The sequence below is a fragment of the Culex quinquefasciatus genome, chromosome 3, assembly GCF_015732765.1.
Source record: "Culex quinquefasciatus strain JHB chromosome 3, VPISU_Cqui_1.0_pri_paternal, whole genome shotgun sequence".
Lineage (NCBI taxonomy): Eukaryota > Metazoa > Arthropoda > Insecta > Diptera > Culicidae > Culex > Culex quinquefasciatus.
The window spans coordinates 110,573,253-110,585,583 of record NC_051863.1 but is presented as its reverse complement, the minus strand read 5'-3'; the positions used below and the strand labels follow the sequence as shown (position 1 = coordinate 110,585,583).

The window sequence follows — 12,331 nt, the reverse complement described above, 5'->3', positions numbered from 1 at the left end:
ACAATTTTGATAAGTTTAAAAAGTAAGTAAACTATAATTAAGAAAATGTTGATGAATTTAATATTTCTGAAAATTCTCAAAATGTCATGATTTTCTCAACGAAAATGAAATAATTGGAACAAAAATATACTTTCAACATTTTACTGAGAAAAGTGTTTTAAAATGCATTCTGCACTTCTGGAGATATTTTTAAAAGGTCCAATAAACCGAATTTTCAGTTTTTTGCTTTTTGGGTGTTTTTAGTACCTCTAACTCGAGGTGGTTTCAAAAACACCCAAAAAGCGAAAACTGGAAATTTGGTTTATTGGACCTTTCAAAAAAAAAACCAGACTTGCTCTGTTGTTTTGCAATCATAACTTTAAAAAAAATAAGATTTGTTGGAAACAAAAATTTTAGCGAGAAAAACTTTTTGCGGTTCTGTACATCGAAATTTTTTAAAAATTCTTAAGATTTTTGTATAAACACAAACATGCTCAAAATGATTCTGAAAATTTTCATTTTAATGGAATGCATTTGAATTGATTTCAGATTAAATTTCATTTACATTTTAAAGTTGTTTGAAAACCTTTTTTTGCCTCACGGTTTTTTGGGCTAATTTTGAAGAGGGGGGTGACCAAAACCTTTAAAAAATATTTGTACCAGCCTTGCCTGGAATTTTATTACAATTTTTTTCATTTTGCGAAAAAGCGAAATCATATAGAAATAATGGCAAAAAATTCTTAATAAAAAAACATTTCACAGTGCTTTGTTCTGTGGAACTTGAGTCATGTAATCGATAAATTCTATTAAAAACACATGATACAAAATTAAGATTATCCTTTTAACCAAAAAACTATTTCGATCACTGACCATAATTTTCTAAATGATTCAAAACATTTAGGTCAATAAGTGTGTGGACTGTCAATGTCAAAAAAAAAACTTAAGGTTTCAACGTGTCAGCATTTGATTGGATTTGAGATTGGAAAAGGAAATTTGAGAGCCAGTAAAATGCTGACTTCAAAGACAGTTTCTTTTCAATGTGCAATACATACAAAGTTCTCATGTGCATTTGGTGTTATTCAATGTTAACTTTTGAGAGAAAGAAGACAAGAAAAAGATATTTACAATGGTATTATTCCTTCAAATGTGTTAAAAATGTTCATGGAGAAAGCAGAAGGGCCTATTAATTGTTTTGAAATAACTCTTATTCTCCGTATTTCATTTCATTAAACAAATTCCTCCAACATCAAAATAAATAAGCGTGTGTCAGTACCCTTTGAAGGTACTGATATTTTTGTTTCAAAAAAAAAATGTGTAAGAAATATGTAACTTTGTATTGCAATTATTGACGTCCTAGTCGGCAACAAGTAACCGAACTTATCTAAACAATTTTTAGAAGGTATTGTCAGGAAAGCAACATTTACATCTTCAAACGACCATTAAAAGGGTTAATGGGTTGGGTAGGTGATTATGTGATAAAATTCTGGGATGAATTCAAATGAGAGTTACAAAGAAATTAGATCAAGTTAACCAAAAACTATAAATAATATTTACTTTTTTGATCCGGTACAATGAATTATTCAATCACAAACTCTTAAAGATTCCTGAGCATGTTTTCTTAAGAACCCTAAATCTCCAATTTGTTGGTTAAATGCACCTGGAAACTCCGTAAGTAACGAATGATTCAAATTTGGTATCAGCATCATGGACTATCCGTATTGACTGAGTATTTTGACAATAATCAAAACTATGCAAATCCTTCCAAATCACTCAAACAACAACTGAATCACAATGTTTCCGGCAGATCAAAACACACCCAAAATTTATTGCTGCGCTTTCGCCAATGAAACCCCATTCTCATTCAAGCACAAGTAATAACATTTAAAACACACAATTATCCTAGGAAGCCTCAGTTAAAAGGTACACCACCCCTGTATCTGTCCCCCTTTTTTTTTTTTTTTCATTTATATTTATTCAAATTTCTTTTCCATGTACATTCATTCAGTTAAAATATTATTGAGTGTCCAATCACAAACGATGACTTTTCACCTCAATTTTAAATACTAGCAACTTTCATTTATTGATGAAATATTGTAGCTTTCGCTATTCAGTGATTTCAAATGTAGGAGGTCCTACATGTACAAAAGGGAAAAGGGATACCTTAAAACTAACTTATAAACTATATAAAGAGCGGATCAATGCAGCTGAAGACTGCAATGATTTTTGTCGAAATGCATCAACTATCTTATTGGACATAACATCCAAAGTGTCAACTTCGGCTAATTGATGAAGTTCACTGGTGCTGAACCAGGGAGGAAGTTTCAGAATCATTTTCAGAATTTTGTTCTGAATCCTCTGAAGTTTTTTCTTCCTGGTTAAGCAACAGCTTGTCCAGATCGGCACAGCATAAAGCATGGCAGGTCTGAAAATTTGTTTATAAATTAACAGTTTATTCTTGAGACAAAGTCTAGAATTCCTGTTTATAAGTGGATACAAACATTTAATATATTTGTTACATTTAACCTGGATACTTTCAATGTGATCCTTGTAAGTAAGGTTTTTGTCAAAACCAAGTCCAAGATATTTCACTTGATCCTCCCACTTTAAATTTACCTCATTCATCTTTATAATGTGATGACTTTTTGGTTTAAGAAAATCAGCCCTTGGTTTGTGAGGGAAAATAATAAGTTGAGTTTTTGCAGCATTTGGAGTAATTTTCCATTCTTTCAAATAAGAATTGAAAATATCCAAGCTTTTTTGTAATCTTCTTGTGATGACACGAAGGCTTCTGCCTTTGGCGGAGATGCTTGTGTCATCAGTAGGGTGCCCAGAATACGGGACTTTTTCTCAAAACCTCGCTCCACAAGCTGATAATTGTTCCTTGACCTATTTTAGGACTCTGGGCCAAATATGAGCAAAATCGGTTAACATTTACCCATTGATACTCGGGGGTGAAGTTTGTATGGGAAAAATCGAAAAAATGTATGGAAAACCCAATTTTCTGACAGTTTGGTCTACACGGTGCGCTACTTACATCCAAAGATTCCCAAAAGTGAGATTCTCATTGGAAATTTAATGCTCTACAACTTTGTAGAACATACTAAAGCTGTAAAACTTAATCCTGAAAGGTTATTAGCGATTTGAAAAAGTAAATTTTGTATGAAAACCATTTTTTTCACCAGCTTTAGGCTCGGGTATCAATGGGTTAATCTCAACCAATTTCGCTCAAAATTTGCACAGATGCTTAAAATAACCCAATAAACCGTTTTCCGCTTGTGGAGCAGGGGGTCATTTTTTCTGGGCACCCTAGTCATCAGCAAAAAGTGATTTCTGACATCCTGGGGGCAAATCAGGCAAGTCAGAAGTAAAAATATTGTATAAAATTGGACCCAAAATGCTTCCTTGAGGGACGCCAGCACGTACAGGTAGTTGATCAGATTTGCTATTCTGATAACATACCTGCAGAGTACGATCCGTCAAATAATTTTGAATAATTTTCACGATATAAATCGGAAAATTAAACCTTTTCAATTTCGCAATCAATCCTTTATGCCAAACACTGTCAAATGCTTTTTCTATGTCTAGAAGAGCAGCGCCAGTAGAATAGCCCTCAGATTTGTTGCTTCGAATTAAATTTGAAACTCTCAACAACTGATGAGTAGTTGAATGCCCAAGGCGAAATCCAAACTGCTCATCAGCGAAAATTGAATTTTCATTAATGTGCGTCATCATTCTATTAAGAATTATTCTTTCGAATAATTTACTAATAGATGAAAGCAAACTAATGGGCCGATAGCTTGAGGCTTCAGCAGGATTTTTATCCGGTTTCAAAATCGGAATAACTTTGGCATTTTTCCAACTACTGGGAAAATATGCCAAATCAAAACATTTGTTGAAAATTTTGACCAAGCAACTTAAAGTTGCTTCTGGTAATTTTTTAATTAAAATGTAAAAAATGCCATCCTCACCAGGGGCTTTCATATTTTTAAATTTTTTGATAATAGATTTTATTTCATTCAGATCCGTATTAAAAACTTCATCTGATGAAAATTCTTGTTCAACAATATTCTGAAATTCTATTGAAATTTGATTTTCAATAGGACTCAAAACATTCAAGTTGAAATTATGAGCACTCTCAAACTGCTGAGCAAGTTTTTGAGCTTTTTCCCATTAGTTAATAGAATATTATCACCATCTTTTAAAGAAGGGATGGGTTTTGAGGTTTCTTAAGAACCTTTGAAAGTTTCCAAAAGGTTTGGAATAAGGTTTAATTTGTTCGACATCTCTTGCGAACTTTTCATTTCGCAGGAGAGTGAATCTGTGGTCAATAACCTTTTGCAAATCTTTTGAATTCGCTTCAGTGCAGGATCACGAGAACGTTGATACTGTCTTCGGCGAACATTTTCAGACGAATCAGAAGCTGAAGATCGTCATCAATAATGGGAGAATCAAATTTGACTTGGACTTTAGGAATAGCAATATTCCTAGCATCCAAAATTGCATTAGTTAAAGATTCCAAGGCTGAATCAATATCAGCTTTGGTTTCTAAAACAAAATCATGATTTAAATTATTCTCAATATGATGCTGATACCTGTCCCAATTAGCTTTGTGGTAATTAAACACAGAACTATTGGGTCTGGTAACTGCTTCATGAGAAAGTGAAAAAGTTACTGGAAGATGATCAGAATCAAAATCAGCATGAGTCACTAAAGGACCACAATACTGACTTTGATTTGTCAACACCAAATCAATTGTTGATGGATTTCTAACAGAAGAAAAGCAAGTTGGCCCATTCGGGTATAAAACCGAATAAAGACCAGAAGTGCAATCTCTGAACAGAATTTTACCATTGGAATTTACTTTTGAATTATTCCAAGATTGGTGTTTGGCATTAAAATCACCGATGATCAAAAATCGAGATCTATGCCGAGTAAGTTTATTCAAATCCCCTTTGAAATAATTTTTATTTTCTCCAGTGCATTGGAATGGCAAATATGCAGCTGCAATCATAATTTTCCCAAAAGAAGTTTCAAGTTCAATGCCCAAACTTTCAATAACTTTTAACTTAAAGTCACGTAACGTGCTATAAGTCATACTACGGTGGATAACTATTGCAACTCCACCGCCATTTCGATTCATTCGGTTATTAGTTATAACTTTATAATCTGGATCACTTTTCAAATAAGTGCCAGTTTTTAAAAATGTTTCGGTTATAACAGCAACATGCACGTTATGAACTCGTAAAAGTTGAAAAATTCATTTTCTTTCGCTTTTAAAGAGCGAGCATTAAAATTCATAATATTGATGGAATTACTTAGATCCATGATTAAACTTCAGGGTAAGAACAACATCATTCGCAAATTTTAATCCAATCTGGATTGCTTCCATCATGGATGTAGCATTACTCATTGTTTGAATCAAACCAAACAGTGAGTTTTGCAAAAAAGTCATTTTTTCAAACGTAACATCGCCGAGATCAGAAGATCCCAAAGCGTTGCCAGCAGAAAAATTTTCAAATGAGATTTGAGGTACCTGCCCCATTTCAGAAAGATTGGTAGAGGATTTAAAATTCGTGGATGAACCCGAACCCAAAACGACGTTAGCATAAGAAATGCCATTGTTGTTACCTAACTTTTCCACGGTAGGGGTATTTCTAGCATTGTTCGAGTGAGACAGCACGAACGTTTGATTTAAAGATAGGTACAACCTGACTTTGAGAAAATTTCGGTTTGGATTTCGGCTGATGCTTAGCACGAGAATCCAAAACCTTTTTTCTGATGGGGCAATCCCAGAAATTTGATTTGTGATTTCCACCACAATTTGCACATTTAAATTGGGTGACTTCTTTCACGGGACAATTGTCCTTGTCGTGAGAAGAATCCCCGCAAACCATGCATTTTGGAACCATGGCGCAATGATCAGTACCGTGACCGAATGCCTGGCAACGCCGGCACTGGGTCAGATTCTGGCCATTACCGCCATGTTTCTTAAAATGCTCCCACTTTACCCGTACATGGAACAAAAACTGAACTTTGTCCAAAAGTTTCAAATTGTTGATTTCATTTCTGTTGAAATGAATCAGATAAAATTGTGAAGTCAAACCAAAGCGAGAAATATTCCCGTTTGATTTTTTCTTCATTGGTATTACTTGGGATGGGGCAAAGCCAAGCAACACCTTAAGTTCGTTTTTGATCTCATCCACCGACAAGTCGTTGGAGAGACCTTTCAAGACCGCTTTGAATGGCCGAGCATTCTTGGTCTCATACGTGTAGAAATTGTGTTTGTGGTTTTTCAAATAACCAACAAAAGTTTGGTGATCTTGTAAAGATTCCGTCAACAAGCGACATTCTCCTCTTCGACCAAGCTGGAACGAAACCTTCAAATTGCAAGTTTCCTTGCAATTCTTCAGTTGCGTTCGAAAGCTGGCCAAATCGGAGACGGAAGTCACAACAATTGGCGGAGCCTTTACTCGTTTCTCGACGGCAGAAGGCTCAGTACGAGAAGAAGGTTCCTTGTCATCAGTTTCGGATAAAACACCGAAACTGTTTGTCAATGGAATTGGAGGATTGACCTCACATTCAGAATCAGAATCAGACCTCAGAAGAGGCTGTTTTCTTTTTCTGTTTCCGTTAGCCGGTTTAGCGTTCAAACGCTTCACCGACGTAACGACCAAATCTTCAGAAGATTTGCGTTTACCTTTGTTTTGACGCATTTTGCAAGCAAAGTTCTCTTAAAAAGATGGCTTCGTTTGTAAAATACAACAAAATTTCAGGCGGGGTTAGTCTTGAAAAGACTGTTTAGAATTTTGGAAAATAACTCAGGTAGTCTTTAAAAAGACTGTGAATTTTGTTTTGAAATAACTCTGAGCTTAGGTAGTAAAAAAAAATACCGCAGCTCTAGTGTCCGTTCACCACGAAGGTTCGCAAGACACTGATCTGTCCCCCTTTAATTTCATTACCGGTCGGACAACACACCAACGCCACCCACCCCCCGGGAACCGGAAACAGAGACATTAAAGACGCGTAAAGATTAGAGAGACAAACACACACACACAAAAGCGACAAATAGCTAAATTTGTACAAAACTTTCACCTCTTCGGGGTTCGGCCACCGAGAGTGTACACCCGGAAAAACACCGGCCTTCGTAAGAAAATGATGAACACTGGTATCACAGATAAACAGACGGGGGATTAGATTGTGTTGTCAAAATTTAAATGGAGCTTGTTAGCTTTCACTATTCAATAATAGATGGCGTTGCTCGTTTTGAGTGTCTGCTTGTCTGTGATTTTACTGTTTTGAATGTGGGGGTGGGCAAACAGTTGGGGGGGATGGAAAAGGATAATAAAAACCAACAAAAATAAAACGAGAGAAGCGAAAATTTCCGGTCCAGAAAGCGGGCGCGAGGGGTTCGAGAGCAATAAGTACCAAACCATAAAGTCTCGAGGCCGGTTGGGAAATTGTTGTTGTCCCAAGTACAAACTTTACAACTACATCGACGAGGGCGCGCGCCACAAGTACAAAACATACAAACGCACAAGACTATACATACAGCAACAACTAACTTGTGTGTGTGTGTATGTGTGTGCGTGTCTGATTGTGTGTTTCTTTCTTTATGTGTATGTGTGTGTGCGCCGGAACTTACCCCAGGTGAAGTCTGCTTTTCATGTAACGCGCCTTGAGCGTTAATAGCGTTTTCCGGACTGAAATACGTCAAAAACGCACAGCCTGAAATGAGACAGAGAAAGAGAGGGGGAGAGAGAGAGAAACGAGAAAATTACGATCAGCGAACATGGGAAAATCTTAAGGGGAGAAGCGAAGAGGGTGCAGCCACAAACACACATTTCAACATTTCAAGGGTGAATCGGGTGGAAAAAGATGGGGAGGAGGTTTCTTCGAGGTCGTTCACGCGAAGAAATCAATAATGTCGAAAGGAAATAAAAGTGATTTTGTTTTTAGTGTAGCACGTGATTATGTGTTTCAATTAAGGTTTCCAAAGAGCAGCATTAAGTTTTGCTGGTGTTGCGGGGGAAATCGAACGGCGAAGGGTGGTTTGATGGTGATTGAGCGAATACGTCAAGTTGTGGTTTATGCCCTATTTTGGGTTAGTTGAATGAAGCAAATGTGGTGTTTAGTGCTGCAAAATTGAATAAAATGGCAATTGACATTATGGTTGCTAATAAACACTCAATCAAGTCGTGCTTTTTATGATTCTAATATGTGTTTTTTCGGATAACTTTGAATAAAATAGCTAAATTGGATAATTTGGCAGGGGTTGTTTATTTGTTGTGGTTCAGAAACATACTAAAACACTGACCTACAAAAATTGAAGGAAATTACTGCAAGCAATATGTTCAAGAAGCGAACCACTTTAATTCTCCACACAAATTTTTTAGAAAAGCCTTTCGATATTACCAAAAAAGTGTCCACGTGGTTTATGGATGGCTTCTTGTCAACGCAAGTTTAAGCAATAGCAACTTCATATTTAAATACCAAATAATATATATATTTTCTTATTGTCAATGTCGAATATCTTTTAATAAAGCCGGTTTGGATATTTTTTTTTTCATTTTCTAATATTTATTTTTTTAAATGAAAGAATGCTAAGTAAGATTTTATAACAAAACATAAGTTGGTAATTGTACTAAGTTGGCTTAACTCCTGCAACTACAGATAAGATTATTGATGTATAAAATTAACCAATTCTTTTTTTAAATTTTCAATCATTCATTGCTATTATTGAAAAGAATCACCATCATCATTATAAAAAAAATCCAATCCAATCCAATCCAATCCAATCCAATCCAATCCAATCCAATCCAATCCAATCCAATCCAATCCAATCCAATCCAATCCAATCCAATCCAACCCAATCCAATCCAATCCAATCCAATCCAATCCAATCCAATCCAATCCAATCCAATCCAATCCAATCCAATCCAATCCAATCCAATCCAATCCAGTCTAATCCAATCCAATCCAATCCAATCCAATCCAATCCAATCCAATCCAATCCAATCCAATCCAATCCAATCCAATCCAATCCAATCCAATCCAATCCAATTCAATCCAATCCAATCCAATCCAATCTAGTCTAATCTAGTCTAATCCAATCCATCCAATCCAATCCAATCCAATCCAATCCAATCCAATCGAATCCAATCCAAACCAATCCAATGCAATTCAATCCAATCCAATCCAATCCAATCCAATCCAATCCAATCCAATCCAATCCAATCCAATCCAGTCTAATCCAGTCTAATCCAATCCAATCCAATCCAATCCAATCCATTCCAATCCAATCCCATCTAACTTAATCTAGTCTAATCTAGTCTATTCTAGTCTAATCTAGTCTAATCCAATCCAATCTAGTCTAATCCAATCCAATCTAGTCTAATCTAGTCTAATCTAGTCTAATCTAGTCTAATCTAGTCTAATCTAGTCTAATCTAGTCAAATCTAGTCTAATCTAGTCAAATCTAGTCAAATTTAGTCTAATCTAGTCAAATCTAGTCTAATCTAGTCAAATCTAGTCTAATCTAGTCAAATCAAATCCAATCCAATCCAATCCAATCTAGTCTAATCTAGTCTACTCTAATTAAGTTTAATCGAATCTAATCTAATCTACTCTAATTTAGTTTAATCGAATCGAATTTAATCTAATCTAGTTAAATCTAATTTAATAAGTTTAATCTTATCTAATCTAATAAGTTTAATCTAATCTCATCTTATCTAAAGGATCGTGCTTACAAAATTCATAATTTTCTATCCCCAGTGTGTCAATTTTCCATACAAAATTTCAACTTAACGATGCATTTTTTTAAGATTATGTCTCCAGGGAGAGGATTAAATAAAAAAATATATAATAATGGAAATCACAAGCCAAAACTTCAACATTTCATCAAAAAAAACTTTCTTGAGGGTTCATACATTTAGAAAATTCCAAAATTTCATTTTAAAGATAAACTAATTAAATTCCCTAAAAAGATGATTTTCAATCACTCCTGAAAGTTCCATAAAGATATTTCGTGACTGAATTGAGTATGAGACGATTTAAGTTCACAACTTTGCAAAGCCAACTGTCAAACTTTCTGAGTGTTTTTCTCGAAACACCTAGTTGATTTCCGGGTGCCACAATATCTCAAGATGGGATGGACCAAATTTGTTGAAATTTGAGGTGAAGACTCCCAAAACATAGCCCGTGTGCACGACGAAGTCTGATTTTGAAATTACCATTTTTAAAAAAATACAAAAATAAAAAAATGACGATTTTTCTATATGAAAAACATAAAAATATTTTTCTCTTTTTTTCAGGTAAGTTTTTGAAAATCGGCCATCGTCATGCACACAGGACCAGTTAAACTAGTTTTCATCAAAATTTTGAGTCGATTTGGCCAACGCAGTGTTGAGATATCGTGACACCCGTGTTTTTTTAAACAGCTAACATAAAATAGCCGGGACCGTGGTGTAGGGGTAAGCGTGGTTGCCTCTCACCCAGTCGTCCTGGGTTTGATCCCAGAAGGTCCCGGTGGCAAATTTTGAGACGAGATTTGTCTGATCACGCCTTCCGTCGGACAGGGAAGTAAATGTTGGTCCCGGTCTAACCTAGTGGTTAGGTCGTTAGCTCAGTCCAGGTCAGGTGCAGGAGTCGTCTCCCTGGGTCCTGCCCCGGTGGAGTCGCTGGTAGGCAGTTGGACTAACAATCCCAAGGTCGTCAGTTCAAATCCCGGGGTGGATGGAAGCTTAGGTGTAAAAAGAGGTTTGCAATTGCCTCAACAATCAAGCCTTCGGACACCTAGTTTCGAGTAGGAATCTCGCAATCGAGAACGCCAAGGCAATGCTGTAGAGCGAATAATTTGATTTTTTTTTTTTTGAACATAAAATAGCTATATCTCGGCAATGATACAACCAAATGTCTTCATATCTATTTTGTAAAAAGATCAAAATGTACTTTTTAATGCCCTGCAAGAGGATTTTAAAAAAAGTTTAAGTGTGTGCTCATACCAACCTCTGACATTTTTGCCGATTTACATGTATGTGGTTGGTGCCTTCCTCACTCTTTACCAACAATGTGTCACACAAAAAATCATCAGATAAGTGAGATCCGGCTTTGAAAAAGTACATAAGTGGTCATAGCTTGAGACAGGGTTGCCAGATCTTCAATGTTTTGAACTCGTTGGAAAGCTCGTTTAAAAACCATCGGAGTATTGGACATTTTTTCCTACTGACTCCAACTTTATGCTAGCAAAAAGTTTCAACTTTACCGAATTGTATAAATGAACAATAAACAATGTTAATTTAAGAACTCTTTCTTAAGTAACACTGAATGAAATTCAAATTATTTAATATAATGTTGCAAACGAACAGATAATTTGAAAAGTTCCCATTAACAGGCCCCTTTTTTAAACGAGCACCACTTGGCTGAGTTTAATTTCACGACTACATCTCATTTCCAACAGCTTAATGCCCAGTATCATAAAGGTGGCGCTTCCCCATTAAAAAAGTTATACGACCGAAAGAATCGCCAGACCACTCAACTCCTGCCAGAAAGAGGACGGTAACGGGGAGCGACCTCGCACTCACCAACAACAAATTTAATAGATTGAAATGCGTAATTGATGATGTTCCACTTGGCTGCTCGGAGTTTCCACCCCTTTTGTCCTGTGTCCGTCGGGAGCCACAAAACTCATGCAGTTTGACCTGGAAAGGGGGGGGGGGGGCGGAAGGGGGTCCAAAACCACAGGAAAAAAAGCCCCCAGTCGACTTATAAATAATGTTTTGCAGCACGCGGATGAAAAACGACAGCCTAATTGATGCTCGCTCATTTTATGCACCACCCTGCCCCATCCTAGAAAAAGGAGAAGCAGAACATAAAAATGGGTGGTGCACGCCACCCACCAGCAGGTACTCAGAATCATTTTCTTAAAAGGCAGTATTTGTAAATATTGCTCGGTTTGTTCTAGAGGTCGTATCGAGGTGCTCCGATTTGGATGAAACTTTCAGCGTTTGTTTGTCTATACATGAGATGAACTCATGCCAAATATGAGCCCTCTTCGACAAAGGGAAGTGGGGTAAAACGGACTTTGAAGTTTGAGGTCAAAAAAACATAAAAATAAAATAAAATTGCTCGCATTTCCGTAAAACTTCATCAATTCCAACTCTCGTAGATGCATTCGAAAGGTCTTTTGAAGCACTTCAAAATGTGCCATAGACACCCAGGATTGGTTTGACTTTTTCTCTTAGCTTTTGCAAATTATTGTCAAAAATGGATTTTTTTAAAACCTTAATATCTTTTTCCAACAGCCTCCAACATCCATACTCCTATAGGTCAAAAGATAGGCAATTTCATGGACTAT

General features: G+C 36.1%; 1 protein-coding gene across 2 annotated transcripts in view; it reads right to left on the bottom strand.

Annotated features, from left to right (window-relative positions):
* The window catches only part of LOC6043689 (CUGBP Elav-like family member 4), a 1,125,149-nt gene that overhangs the window by 898,299 nt on the left and 214,519 nt on the right, over positions 1-12,331 (bottom strand). For both annotated transcript variants that reach the window (XM_038264507.1, XM_038264509.1), the window contains exon 3: positions 7,622-7,704. The gene's annotated coding sequence lies outside the window, so the exon portion shown is untranslated. The remainder of the gene's footprint in view (positions 1-7,621; positions 7,705-12,331) is intronic.